The 14120-nt window shown below is 38.9% G+C and overlaps 1 protein-coding gene across 5 annotated transcripts in view; it reads left to right on the forward strand.

Moving 5' to 3' along the window:
• Window positions 1-3421: 3421 nt before the first annotated feature.
• rbfox3a (RNA binding fox-1 homolog 3a) overlaps window positions 3422-14120 on the forward strand; it is a 1559488-nt gene continuing 1548789 nt past the window's right edge. For 2 of the 5 annotated variants that reach the window (XM_088000570.1, XM_088000577.1), the window contains exon 1: window positions 3451-3529. The gene's annotated coding sequence lies outside the window, so the exon portion shown is untranslated. Of the gene's footprint in view, window positions 3530-4262; window positions 4357-14120 lie in introns of those variants that run through there. The other 3 variants (XM_088000569.1, XM_088000571.1, XM_088000578.1) reach the window with 3 other exon arrangements.

The raw sequence follows: 14120 nt of genomic DNA on the forward strand, positions 1-14120 counted from the left end.
TAAATGATTCAACAACATTGCCACCTCTGAACCTCTGACTATTAATGTCCTGTGAGTTGCCATTGATATGAATATGATCTATACCAGCCATACTAATACTGTGGTGGCAAGACCATGTCAGAAGCTATTAATTTTGTGGCAATTAATTCACCTTCTGACAATTCATGTGCCTGTCCATCACCTATAGTGCACAAGTCAGGAGTGTGATGGAACACTCTCCACCTGCCTGGATCAGTGCTACTCCAAAAATACTCATGAAGCTTGACATCATCCAGGAAAATTAAAACACTTATTTGGCACCCTACCTACCTATAATTAATCCACCAACATTCACTCCCTGCACCACTGACACATAATGGCAGTAGTGTATACCAACAAAAGGATACACAGTAGTGACTCACTAAGGCCTGCTTGATAGTTCCTTCTGTATCTGCAACCTCTACCACCTGATAAAATGGGCAACAGATGTGTGAGCACACCACCAACTGTAAGTTCCCCTCCAAACCTCACACCATCCTGACTTAGAAATATATCACCATTCCTTCAATATTGCTAAGTCAAAACCATGGATCTCTCTTCCTAGTAACACTATAGGTGTCTTACATCCCAAGGACTGCACTGATTCAAAAAGGGAGCTCCCTAACACCTTCTCTGGGGTGACTTGGAATGGACAATAAATGCCGGCTTAGACAATGTCACCCACATCCCATGAACAAATTTTAAAACAAATAAGTATCTGTGCACATCAAAGGTAGTTGAAGTTTAATGCAGATGTGTGCAGGCCTCGAGGTTGAAAACATAAGTAATGCACATGCTGCATGAATAATGTTGAAATATTTCTAGCTGAAGTTAAACGAGGCCTATGAATGTTACTGGATTTGATAGTAAACATTCTGAGCAATGCAGAACAATGATTAAAAAAAAAAGTAGCACAGCAGCCAAAACCGTTGGAAGTAAATTATAGGTGGTTGTGATCAAACTGTACAGTATTCTTGTTCGATCATTCACTGAACACTGCATTTTGTTTTGATCAGAGATAGAAAATGTAGACATCCAAGTACTGCAGTGAAGATGCAATTAGCTAATCCTGGAAAGTATGAAGAAACTCTGGTTTTTCAGCCAGGATGTGGAGCAGTCAAAATGTGATTTCAACAGTTTCTATAAGCTTGCAGGTAAAGGTAAAGAAAATATAGATTTCTAATGTGCTGCAACGTTTGGATATCTCAAAATGCATTGCAGGAAATTAAATATTTGTGAACTGTATTGATTGGTGTAGTGTAGTGTAGCAGCCTCCAATTAATATGCACCAAATGATAATGTAATCATGACTAGATACTATCTTTTTGGGTGTTGATTAAAATATGAACTTGGAGCAGAACACCATGGATAGCTCCTCTGCTGTTCCTTGTAATAGTGTGATGGGATTGTTTATGTCCAAGTGAGATAGCAGACGGTGTTTCAGTTTATTGTTTCATTTAAAAATGGTAGATCTGACAGTGCAGCATTCCCTCAGCAGTGCACTAGAGCAGCATCTTTTCAATTTTAGTGCTGAGATTCTGGAGTGGGACTTGAACCGACAACATTGCTGAAATATTGCTTCAAAGTAACTTGCAAATGTGGGTTAAGTAGATACACATTCAAGCATATAAATTTAATTTTATGAGTAATATCAGAAAGTTCCTCATCTTGCCTGGATGGTGTTTTCAGAGGGGTGCTATGGTAAAGATCTCAAATGCATTTGAGGAACAGTGAAAGCTGCAAGGAGTAAACTGTAAGGTGCACCTGGATGAACAAACCAACGTACGTTGAATAGTCATTGTTATGGTCTTATGAACTTGGGATCTTATCTTTTCTGGGCAGACTAGGAAAACATTTGGCAGGACTATTTCAACAGTTTGGGAAAAAATTCGGATAAAGTGGATTGCAGATGGATTGGGGAAGTAACATGTTTGATGGATCAAACCTTTTTATCTGCCATGCTTGCTTTTTCAGAGAAAAACATAGAAGATAGTATATAATGTATTTTTGTAGCTATCTTTTATCATCTCAAGACATTCAGACAACTTCATGGCAAATTTTTAGAAATGCAGTCTCAGAAAGTCAGAAAGGTATTTTACACATTACCACTGATTTCACAGAGCTGGATTTTTTTTAACCATTCCTCAAAATGTCATTATTCCCTCGAATAGGAATTAGTTTACTTCTAGTTATATGTGTCAGTGTTTCCCGCAGCTCAAATTCTTCCCTTTTTAGCATGTTTGTTTTTTGAGGGTAATTGTCACTTTACCATTGTTTCCTAAAAAAAAAGATATTTCTCATTGTAGATCTGTGATCAATAGAGCTGTTTTCCTCTTGTAAAACATATGTTCTTACTTTCCTGAGCTGAAATTGGTAACTTTGTAACTCAGTGTAGCAAGTGCTTCTCAATGCTTGGATTTTTCTCTTTATAACCATTGTGCCTTGGGCTGTTTTCTCTCATTATCCACTTAATTGATAAACCTTGCAAATACTCCATTTTGATTAGGAAGGATACAGATATCCCCATCAAGGGTTAAAGTCCATTGCTTGCTGTCCTCAATTTCAGCATGTTGCGTGATATTGGCTTAATAACTGCCCTGAAATGCATTGCTCCATTCTCCCTGTCACCACCACAAGTATTTCCAATAACTCCAACTTCAGATTCTACATTTGAATTCAAATATTAGACATTTATGAGAGTTAACCTTGAGATCATGGACACCTTAAGTATCATGAGTGTCACATTAATTAGCTGCATGGCAAGAATAGTTTGATTTGTTCACCATTTACTACTGAAGAACATTCTGATATCAATCTTAAATGTTCCCTGGGTATACAAATCAATAAGGTTCGACGCATATAATCACAGTTCAGTATTTTGGGTTTTCTTTCATGAGTTGTGCTAAAGGACTTAACCTACTAGACTAAGTTTCAGTTAACCAACAAAAGCGGTTTCTGCTTATTGGTTTCTTACAGAATTTAAATAGTTGTTCTCTGCCAAATGTAACCACTGTACCATCACTAAAAGATTTCATCTGAAATAAGGAAATAAAATGGAATATTTGATAGGCTATATTTACACTTTATAAATAAAATCGTAGACTCTTCAGGAGCATCGCAAAGGTAACCCAAATAATATGAAGCTAAAGTACATTCATAAAGCCCAGGTGACTGAAGGAGCAACAATTATTTTCTGTTAATATTTTCAGCTATACAATAAGAATAAATGAAATGAGGCAGAAGCCCGTTTGAGTCATGCTTGTATCTTGACAACACTAATTTATCGCCTGGAAGGGTCAAGTTAATTAGGCAGTCACCTCAAGTCATCGTCAGACAGCACCTGTCAGTTTGTGTGTTTGTGAGCATCAGTCGGAGCTGTCAGAGCTTGCGATGGTTGCTGAGGGGAGATGCTGACTGATCGAGCTCTGTGCTGCTGAAGGAAACTCTGATTGTCTCTGCCTCGGGATGTTAGCAACCCAACCAGCACTTTAACTCTGATCTGTACAGTTCTGTAAGTACAACATTTCATTGTCTTTTGAATGTGGCAAAGGGGCTGTGTGTGAAGACAAAAAGAGACAAGCGAGAAACAGGGATTAGGAAATATGAGGAATGGAGAGAAATACATTGTAAAGAAATGGACAGCAGACTAACGATATTTAATCGGAAAAAGAATGTTTATTTTCAACAAAAAATACCCTTTTGGGATTTAAAATTACTTTTTATGAATCTATTAGATCCTTTAAAGCACAATAGCATTATTTTAGGATTTAACCACTTTTATTTTAGATTCTATAGGATTTGTTATAAGCAGGAAAAAATCTTGTAGTATTTTAGAACAGGTATCATATTTGGGAGACAGAAGTAATAATAGTGATGGGAATCTGAGACCATTACTGATGGAATGCAGAAGTGGATGAAGAAGGACAGAGACAGAGAGAATGCAATGATGTGAGTGATTATGGGCTTGGGCTGGGCTACTCATTTTCCTTTCTTTCTCAGACTGTTAGAGGTGGTTTGTAAAGCTTGTAAGTGTCAGAGGACACACAGATCCAATCTGGCTCCTGCTCTTTCTCTGAGAGCTGGCACGAGCAGCCACAGGGGCTAAAGGAAGGATGATGAGACAGTCAAGCTGAGGTCAAATACTCCTTAGCAGGATCAGTGAAAGAGTGGAAATTTATGGCTTTTACTTTTATCAGTTCACCTAGATGCACAACTCAGTATTTCCTCAGCTCTGCAAGAGGCATGATGAAAATTAACTAAAATTTATGCCAGAGAGGACAGATGTATGTGATCTCCAAAAATAGTTCATTCAATACAAGGGTAAAGTTACATGTTAGCGTGAGTACTGAATCAGTAAATTTAAATATTTTTCTGTTTTTGTCCTTGGACGTGTGCTAATTTCATTAACATAGATAATTTACCTTTTAAATGCAATGCAAAGTGTACAATAAAGGCACCGTTTGCAATATTGACTTGCATGCTGCTGTTAAGTGTTTCTTCTGTACTGCTCATCAGTTATATCATTTAACATTTTGAAAGGTTACAGAACGGAAGCATTTGTATTCTTTCATGCAGGCTTTTCATTACAAATAACTGCACATTTTCTGATGTTGTTGAACATGGCTTAATTGCCTTTGCCTGCTGTGCATTAAGGCAGCTTTTAAACACTTAGCACAAAGGGAACTGTTAATGCACAACTCTGCATTTACCAGAAGTTGAAACCTCAATGGAAAACATTCTCATTCCTTTTACCTTCCTCACCTATCTTTCTGTTCATCTTGCCTCATGTAATCATTCACAGTGGAAATCTTGTAATATCTAAAAGTTTAGAATGGACATAAATGATTATGTTTATAATGACATTTTATACATAAAGGTATATTTTGCGTTCCATAAAAACCAAAGATACATGTACTTAGAATCTCAGAAGCAAACCGGGCTTCAGCGTAAGTTGCACAAACAAATAAATTGTTATCAGATTTTTATATTTAGTTAGTAAATGTCTCTGTTGATAAATTGTTACAATTTGCGTGATTATTTTAAGTTTGTAGTTGATAGGGTGTGAGCTATATATCTGTAATTTCTTATTGTAACATTACAATGTAATGCTCAGAGCTGGATGACTATCACACTGAGGCTTAGAATGTCGGCTGGAAACATTGTGTTCTTCACCTTTTGGATTGGTTGCAAAGTGGAATAAATATAACCAGTGTTATGAACCTAGCCATGTTTACTACAGTCGGAACAGAATGGATGTTAAAAAAATAGTAATCACAAGCGTAGCACCAGCAGGGAATTGTAAATTCTAGCCAAAAGGCATGTTCGAGGGTAAAGAGAAAACAGACACATACACAAACACGCATGCACACATGCACAAAAATCAGCTTAGTTTAGTTTTAAAATTCCAGCTAGCCAGGGGAAGACTGACTTATCCACAAGCTGTTTGATGTGGGATTGTGCGTAGGCTGAATTGGCCCATGGAGAGACTGATATCTAAAGAAATTGTGTAGGAATTTTTTTCTCTGCTGCTGAGCCCCAGGAGGCATTACTGACAGAAACGACAGTAAAGCAGAAGATCTCTTTAACATGCATCTGTAGCTGTTGGAGCTGCTGGATTCTGTGCTAATTATCTTGAGTTTGAACAGTTTCTAGTAGTAATGATTAGAGCCAGGAATCAAAAGCTTGATAACAGATAATAATGTCGTATTTCAAGCATGTTAACAGCCAGTGACAGCAAAAACAGCTCAGATGTGTAATGTGAGAGAAATTTGCAATGATTAAAAAAAAGGATGTATACTCAATTGATAAGGGTACAAAGAAAGAGAAATAAACAACGATGAGAAAGGATGAGGAGATGAGGGAGAAATTGGGATGAAAAGAGAGGAAGAGAAGAAGAAAGAGCCAGATGTTCTCTTTGTACCTCAGACATAAATTTGCATTTATTGTGTATTTGGCCATGTTCATATGGTGCACAATTACTTGCTGAGAATGTGATTCAGACTACATGCTTTCTTGACATTAGCATTGAGTTAGGTCACAAAACAGAAGATTCACATATTCCATTACAAATACTTAATAAAAATCTGGCATTTTTTTGTGGGGATCAAAATTTTAGTGTATGCAGCAGGCTTGTGAACTAATACTGCCCATTGGCCAACCTGAATCTGGGCAGTTAAACAGGAACATGTAGAAGATTACATTTGTTTTGCAATATCTTAGTCTGATATGCACTGAATGAGATTTCATTTCTGCATCAAGAGTGTAAAGGCTGAGATAATCTGTTGAGAATTCCCATAGGTTCTCATGATAAAATTGAATTTGAGTAGAGATATACAATTACTCATGACACACTAATCATTGTATGACTGTATGTAACTGTGCAGATCAAGATGATATGGTCATGGAAGTATACATTGTTATATGGACCAAACAAGCTTTTCTTTCTAAGTTGAAATCCAGGGACTAATTTTCTCTCAGTGGGAACTTTGCCTGCCATTATTGGAAACCTATGGAGCACTGGGAATGATTATCCAATGTACACTTTGGTGATGAGATTGCCCACAAGTGGCACAATATCTGCAAATTATTCCCTTAAATTTATAGTTCCTGGTAGCCTCACAGTGAATTACTCAAAATAGTCATTCTTAAGCGTTAGATAAAAAAACTCTAATTGCTTGACCACGGGAGCCAGGATAAAGGGTGATAGATGAATGGAATGGGGTGCGAGTTCTGACATGGACAGTGAAATATTGGATGATGTCCAGTTTAATGTAGGAAGCCAATTGGAAGAATAATTTTGAAATATTTTTAAACTTGGTCACTGTTTTTTGTCTTTACTTCATTTTTCTTTATTTCCGATCTGTTCAAATTAATACTTGCCTAACAGTCTCACTTTGGGTATATCATTGAACTGGATGCAAATTGCAGTAACAGTTGCATTAATTCTGCGAAGTATTTTCTTTTGATTAAGTGTCTATTAAAATTCATCTATATATCCAGTTCTGTGGAATTTGTATCTCAGTTTGACTTTACTCAGAATTAATGAATTAACTATGTTGTTCTAACAGAGCAAAACTACATTCTGTTACATCTCCAGGTCTAAGACAATGCTTTTTTCACTATCTTTACGACACCCTTCATGCCTCCAGTTCTACTTTACTCATACAAAGTTATACTATTCCACCTTAGCATTTTCAGGGAGCAAAAATGAGAATGCTGCCAACTATTTCAAAGTTACAAATCACACAACACCAGGTTATAGTTCTGATTTGGAGATGCCGGTGTTGGACAGGGGTGTACAAAGTTAAAAATCACACAACACTAGGTTATAGTTCAACAGGTTTAATTGGAAGCACCAGCTTTCGGAGCGACGCTCCTTCATCAGGTGATTGTGATGAAGGAGCGGCGTTCCGAAAGCTAGTGCTTCTAATTAAACCTGTTGGACAAGAATCTAGTAGTGTGTGATTTGTAACTTTGTACACCCCAGTCCAACACCGAAATCTCCAAATCATGCCAACTATTTCTATCTTCTAAATGAGTCCCAAAAATGAACTGATGGCTGTTCTCAAAATATAAATGCAGTGTTTGATTTTATTTCACAAAGAAGTGAGTAAGTAATACCTTGCAAACTATTCTACTGAAGCATCAGATGAAACAAAGTTTTCAGTCAGTTCTATTTTGTGTGAAGAAATTCAATGATAGGAACAGATAAACCAATGACAACTGTTCCATTCTAATTAAAACTGTGAGGGAACAGAAAGATCAGATCCCTTTGATCCTTGATCTCCAACTGAGCAGCGCAGCTTCTCAGAGCCTTTGGGTACAAAAGCTTCACTGGTTAGTTGAATGTTCATACAATTTGACCATAGGCTTCTTCTTCATTTCAACTTGTGCTGGAATTTCATTATTTGTTTCCAATTTACAGGATAAGATACAAACAGAAGTGACTGGGTGATGCAATGGGTGATCACATCAGTATTTTTAAAATCTCAATTTGAATGCAGCCCAGCCATATAGAATAAAAGGTACTTTTCTCTGTCAACAGATAAGGGGATTACATGAAATCTGTTTGATCTATCGCAATCCATTTCTCAATGTCATAAATTTACAGCAAAAACCTGCCAGAAATTTGCGAATAGATGCTGGATTACACGTTGGGGCAAATAGTGAGGAAAAAAACTGGGAGATTGCGTGGAACACATAGCCAAATTCAGGCAATAGATAGATTTGCAGCAAGTATATTTTAATATAAATGTGTGTGAAGGTGCACAGTTTAGGAAAACCAATGAACACTTAGATTATGTTCTTAATGGAATGGAGCAACAGAAATGTTGGATATTTATAAAAGAAGCATTGCCTGCGGAGAAAAGCATTAGAAAGATGAAATGGTATTTCAGAAATAAAAATAGAAAGTGCTGGAATAATCAACAGCTCTGCCAGCATCTGGGAAGAGAGAAACAGAGTTGATGTTTTGAATCAAATGATTCTTATTTGGATAAGGTATTCCAGGTTTTATACCTTGGACTATTTAATAAATAAAGCAATATTTGCCAGTCTATATAACGTTGCTTTGGATGCAGTTTGAGTTCTCTGTATAATTTTCTAGAAGTTACAGTAGAGTCAGAGAAATGTGTAGCATAGATTTATTAAGGTGATAAAAGCTATGAGAGCATAAAGTTATGCTAAGTGACTTGAAAAACCAGGGCTACATTCAGTGGAGCAGGGAAGATTAAACATTATTAAAATATGGAATATATTGATAACGGGTCATTATCCAAGCTGCAGATTATAATATTTTATTTTATTCTTCCATGAGATGTGGGTAATGTTGACAAAGCCAATATTTATTGCCTGTCCAAAATTTTGACTTAGTGGCAATGAAAGAACTTTGACATAGTTTCAATTCAGGATGCTCTCCAACGTAGAATGAAACTTGCAGGCAACGGTGTGTCCATCCAATTCCTGCACCTACCCTGCTCAGTACTTGAGGTCAGGGGTTTGGAAGGAGCTGTCAGATGAGCCTTGGCAACTACAACCACCTTTCTTTGTGCTTGGTATGACTTTAGTTAAATGCTGCTTTCATGTCAAAGGCAATCAGTCTTGTCTCAATTTTAGAATGCTGTCTCCCATCCATAAAAAGGAGCCAGATGTTCCTGACATCGGTGAAAATGAACATTAGGAACCACAATACCGGTCAATGAGTATTTTTTCATAACATTGTTGATGGCATCCTACAGGAGCGTAAAGCTGATGGGCTGTATTTGGATAGACTTGTTCTGCATTTTCTGCGCAGATTAAACCTGAAAATTTACAACGTTCTTGAGTATTTCCTTGTGTTTCCCTTCAATTGGCACAGCCTGGCTTAGGGTGGAGTACAAGTCCTAACCACTACAACCATCAGGTTTTCAGGGTCCATTGCCCTTGCCCAATTCAATGTGTTTAGCTGTTGGTATCATGTAGAATGTGCTCAATTTGTGGAATGTGTCCAATTTGTGGAATGTGTCCAACTTGTGGAAGACTGGCATCTGTAATGCTGGGACCTCAGGAAGAAGCAGAGATGGATCATTCACTTGGTGCTTCTGGCTGAAGATGGTTGCAATAAGAGCTCTATCCAACTCTTTCTTAAACGAATCCAGAGACTAGGCCTCCACTGCCTTTGGGGGCAGACTGCATATAAGATTATTAAAGGATTGGACACCGTGGAGGCAGGAAATGTGTTTCCGCTGATGAGTGAGTCCCGATCCAGAGGACACAGCTTAAAAATAAGGAGTAGGCCATTTAGGATAGACATGAGGAGAAACTTCTTCACCCCAGAGAATGGTGGGTGTGTGGAATGCTCTGCCCCAGAAGGCAGTGGAGGCCCAGTCTCTTGGTTCGTTTAAGAAAGAGTTGGGTAGAGCTCTCAAGGATAGTGGAATTAAGGGTTATGGAGATAAGGCAGGAACAGGATACTGATTGAGGATGATCAGCCATGATCATAATAAATGGTGGTGCAGGCTCGAAGGGCAGAATGGCCAACTCCTGCACCTATTGTCCATTGTCTATTGATTGTATATTACTGTGGCACCATCTCAGGACATGTGTAAAGAAAGTGTCAGAGGAGCCTGTGTTGTTGGCTGAAATATATAAGGTTGTGAATAATATTCAGTCAGGCTGATGCTTAATTCTGTGAGACAGCTATCCCAACTTTGACATAAGACACCAGATGTTCATGAAGAGCACTGTACAGGGTTGATATGATCTAGCATGCTTTTGTCTTGCCAAGAGCCTAGATTATCTATCTGCAGGAGGGCAAAAAGGTGACATGAGATAGCTTTGGCAAATATAATTAAGGAGAATCGAATGGGTTTTTAACAAATATATTAAGGACAAAAGGGTAATTAGGGAGAGAATAGGGCCCCTCAGCAAGGTGACCTTTGTGTGGAGCCACAGAAAATGGGGGAGATACTAAATGAGTTGAAAAGTATGGTGCTGGAAAAGCGCAGCAGGCCAGGCAGCATCCGAGGAGCAGGAGAAACGTCGATTCTCCTGCTCCTCGGATGCTGCCTGGCCTGCTGCGCTTTTCCAGCACCACACTTTTCAACTCTGGTCTCCAGCATCTGCAGTCCTCACTTTCTCCTAGAGATACTAAATGAGTATTTTATATTAGTATTTACTGTGGAAAAGGATATGGAAGATATAGACTGTAGGGAAATAGATGGTGACATCTTGCAAAGTGTCCAGATTACAGAGAAGGAAGTGCTGGATGTCTTGAAATGGTTAAAGGTGGATAAATCCACAAGACCTGATCAGGTGTACCCGAGAACTCTATGGGAAGCTAGAGAAGTGATTGCTGGTCCTCTTGGTGAGATACTTGTATCATCGATAGTCACAGGTGAGGTGCCAGAAGACTGGAGGTTGGCAAACGTGGTGCCACTGTTTAAGAAGGACAGTAAGGACAAGCCAGGGAACTATAGACCAGTGAACCTGACCTCAGTGGTGGGCAAATTGTTGGAGGGAATCCTGAGGGACAGGATGTACTTTGGAAAGGCTAGGACTGATTCGGGATAGTCAACATGGCTTTGTACGTGGGAAATCATGTCTCACAAACTTGATTGAGTTTTTTGAAGAAGTACCAAAGAGGATTGATGAGGGCAGAGCAGTAGATGTGATCTATATGGACTTCAGTAAGGCATTCAACAAGGTTCCCCATGGGAGACTGATTAGCAAGGTTAGATCTCATGGAATACAGGAAGAACTAGCCATTTGGATACAGAACTGGCTCAATGGTAGAAGACAGAGGGTGGTGGTGGAGGATTGTTTTTCAGACTGGAGGCCTGTGACCAGTGGAATGCCACAAGAATCGGTGCTGGGTCCTCTATTTTTTGTCATTTACATAAATGATTTGGATGCGAGCATAAGAGATAGAGTTAGTAAGTACACCAAAATTGGACGTGTAGCAGACAGCGAAGAGGGTTACCTCAGATTACAATAGGATCTTGATCAGATGGGTCAATGGGCTGAGAAATGGCAGATGGAGTTTAATTCAGGTAAATGCGAGATGCTGCATTTTGGGAAAGCAAATCTTAGCAGGACTTATACACTTATGGTAAGGTCCAAGGGAGTGTTGCTGAACAAAGAGATCTTAGAGTGCAGGTTCATAGCTCTTTGAAAGTAGAGTCGCAGGTAGATAAGATAGTGAAGAAGGCATTTGGTATGTTTTCCATTATTGGTCAGAGTATTGAGTACAGCAGTTGGGAGGTCATGTTGCGGCTGTACAGGACATTGGTTCGGCCACTGTTGGAATATGGCGTGCAATTCTGGTCTTCTTCCTATCGGAAAGATGTTGTGAAACTTGAGAGGGTTCAGAAAAGATTTACAAGGATGTTGCCGGGTTGGAGGTTTTGAGCTGTCGGGGGATGCTGCACAGGCTGGGGCTGTTTTCCCTGGAGCATCGGAGGCTGAGGGGTGACCCTATAGAGGTTAACAAAATTATGAGGGGCATGGAAAAGGTAATTAGGCATAGTCTTTTCCCTGGGGTGGGGGAGTCCAGAACTAGAGAGCATAGGTTTAGGGTGAGAGGGGAAAGATATAAAACAGACCTAAGGGGCAACATTTATATGAAGAGGGTGGTACGTATATGGAATGAGCTGCCAGAGGAAGTGATGGAGGCTGGTACAATTGCAACATTTAAGAGGCATTTGGATGGGTATATGAATAGGATGGATTTGGAGGGACATGGGCAGGTGCTGGCATGTGGGACTAGATTGGGTTGGGATATCTGGTTGGCATGGACGGGTTGGACCGAAGGGTCTGTTTCCATGCTGTACATCTCTATGACTCTATGGTATTATTGTGCATTCCATAGCAGTTTGACACAACTGAGCATCTTACTAAGCGATAAGAGAGAACAGTTCAGAGCCAACCATATTTATGTTGTTCTGAAGTCACATTGTCCAGACCAAGTAAGGTTGGCAAATTTCCTCTCCTTACAAGCAGTTGTGAATCAGACATGTTTGATAGAAAGCTAGTTAAGGAATAATATTTTGAGTCATAGTGCAAGAGAAATTGATTTTGACTAAATAGTGTTGATGTGCCATGATGGAGTCAATATATTTCTTCAATCTTCAAATTTCTACCTTGCATAACTTGACATACCCGGGGCACTCTTACTCATATGGACTGTACAGCTAAATATGTCTGGTAGGCATCCTTCCATGCATAAAGGATAACGGGAATGTATCAGAATCAGAACTTTTGGTGAGATTAGAGAAGATCATCTGCTGCATTTTTTCTGATGGCTGAACAAACTGGTTTTAGAATAATCAGTAATAAGTTCCAAACACGTCCCTTGTTGATGCTATGGAATGATCACTGCTGCTGTTATGTTTTCTGGTCTAACATCTGCTTTGTCGTTTCTAAAACCAGATGTCAGTGCTGAGTCAAAGTCTTGCCCACAGCTGGTGTCACCATTTGCATCGACTGCCAGCTACACGTTCCTACTTATCATGATTGATATTGAGGGCTTTCATGTCAGTTTTGATAACATCCTTAAATCATAACTTTAGACAACCTGCTGGTCAGTTGGCAGGGGCTGCCTCTCTGGATGGAATATTCTTTGTCATATCATCATCTTTCATCCTGTGCACATACCAGCAAAACCTTTTTTTACATGAATCGTTTTAGCAAGGTTGCATATGTTGATGATGTTGCACTAATTGTCCAGGCGGATGCCCAGCTCATGGATTGATGGTCCCCACGCTTGTGTCATGTTCTCTCTCACCATCAATGTGAAGAAAACTATAGTCATGGGACCGGGTGTTGCCACACCACATATGATCAGAAGCAACAACATACCATTGGAAACATTCTGTTACCTTGGATTTATGGTGACAACTTCAGTTAACCAATCAAACAGACATGGAAAACAACAAACTGACCCACAGGACCAATATGGTTATCTAGAGAGCCTACATTGGCTTGCTGGCTGGCAACAAAACCTGGACAATTTACACCTATCAAGAATAAAGGCTCAACATATTCTAACTCTGGTGTCCATGACACTGACTTAGTATCGCATGGGAAGCCAGTCGCCAGTGCTAACTCTGGAAATAGAAATGCTTTCCATCTTTGGAAAGTGAGGCAGATGATTTAGGCACAGAAGAAACATCTTTAAATTCTGTCTGATGAGGTTAATGCTGATACTATGAACAAAAGTGGGATATGTTAATTTGCTGACATAATCATCCTTGACAGGTACCAGCAGGTACATAACATTAAAAAAGTGCACAGAAGATCTTCAAAGTTGATTTACCATAGGTTAACAGATCTTATATAAGGGTAACAATGCAGACATTATACAGTACATATAAACATATATAATAACCTTCAACTAAATAGTATATATTTTTCAGTCCATTAATTTAGTTCTTTGTTGCTGTCTTATAAATTCTAACTTTTTGTTAAATTGTGCAAGCCTGGCTAAGAACAGTACAACAACTAAAGGAAAGCTAAAATGTTCTCATCCCTGCCTCAAAGATGCTTTGTATGTTTTTGCCTGGATCATTAAGAATAATAGTATGAGAGGGCCATATGAGTTAAAATGGTGAGTGTGGCCTGGGTCG

This window comes from Chiloscyllium plagiosum, unplaced genomic scaffold, assembly GCF_037043375.1.
Source record: "Chiloscyllium plagiosum isolate Xiang-an unplaced genomic scaffold, Cpla_swu_hap1 HiC_scaffold_25, whole genome shotgun sequence".
NCBI lineage: Eukaryota > Metazoa > Chordata > Chondrichthyes > Orectolobiformes > Hemiscylliidae > Chiloscyllium > Chiloscyllium plagiosum.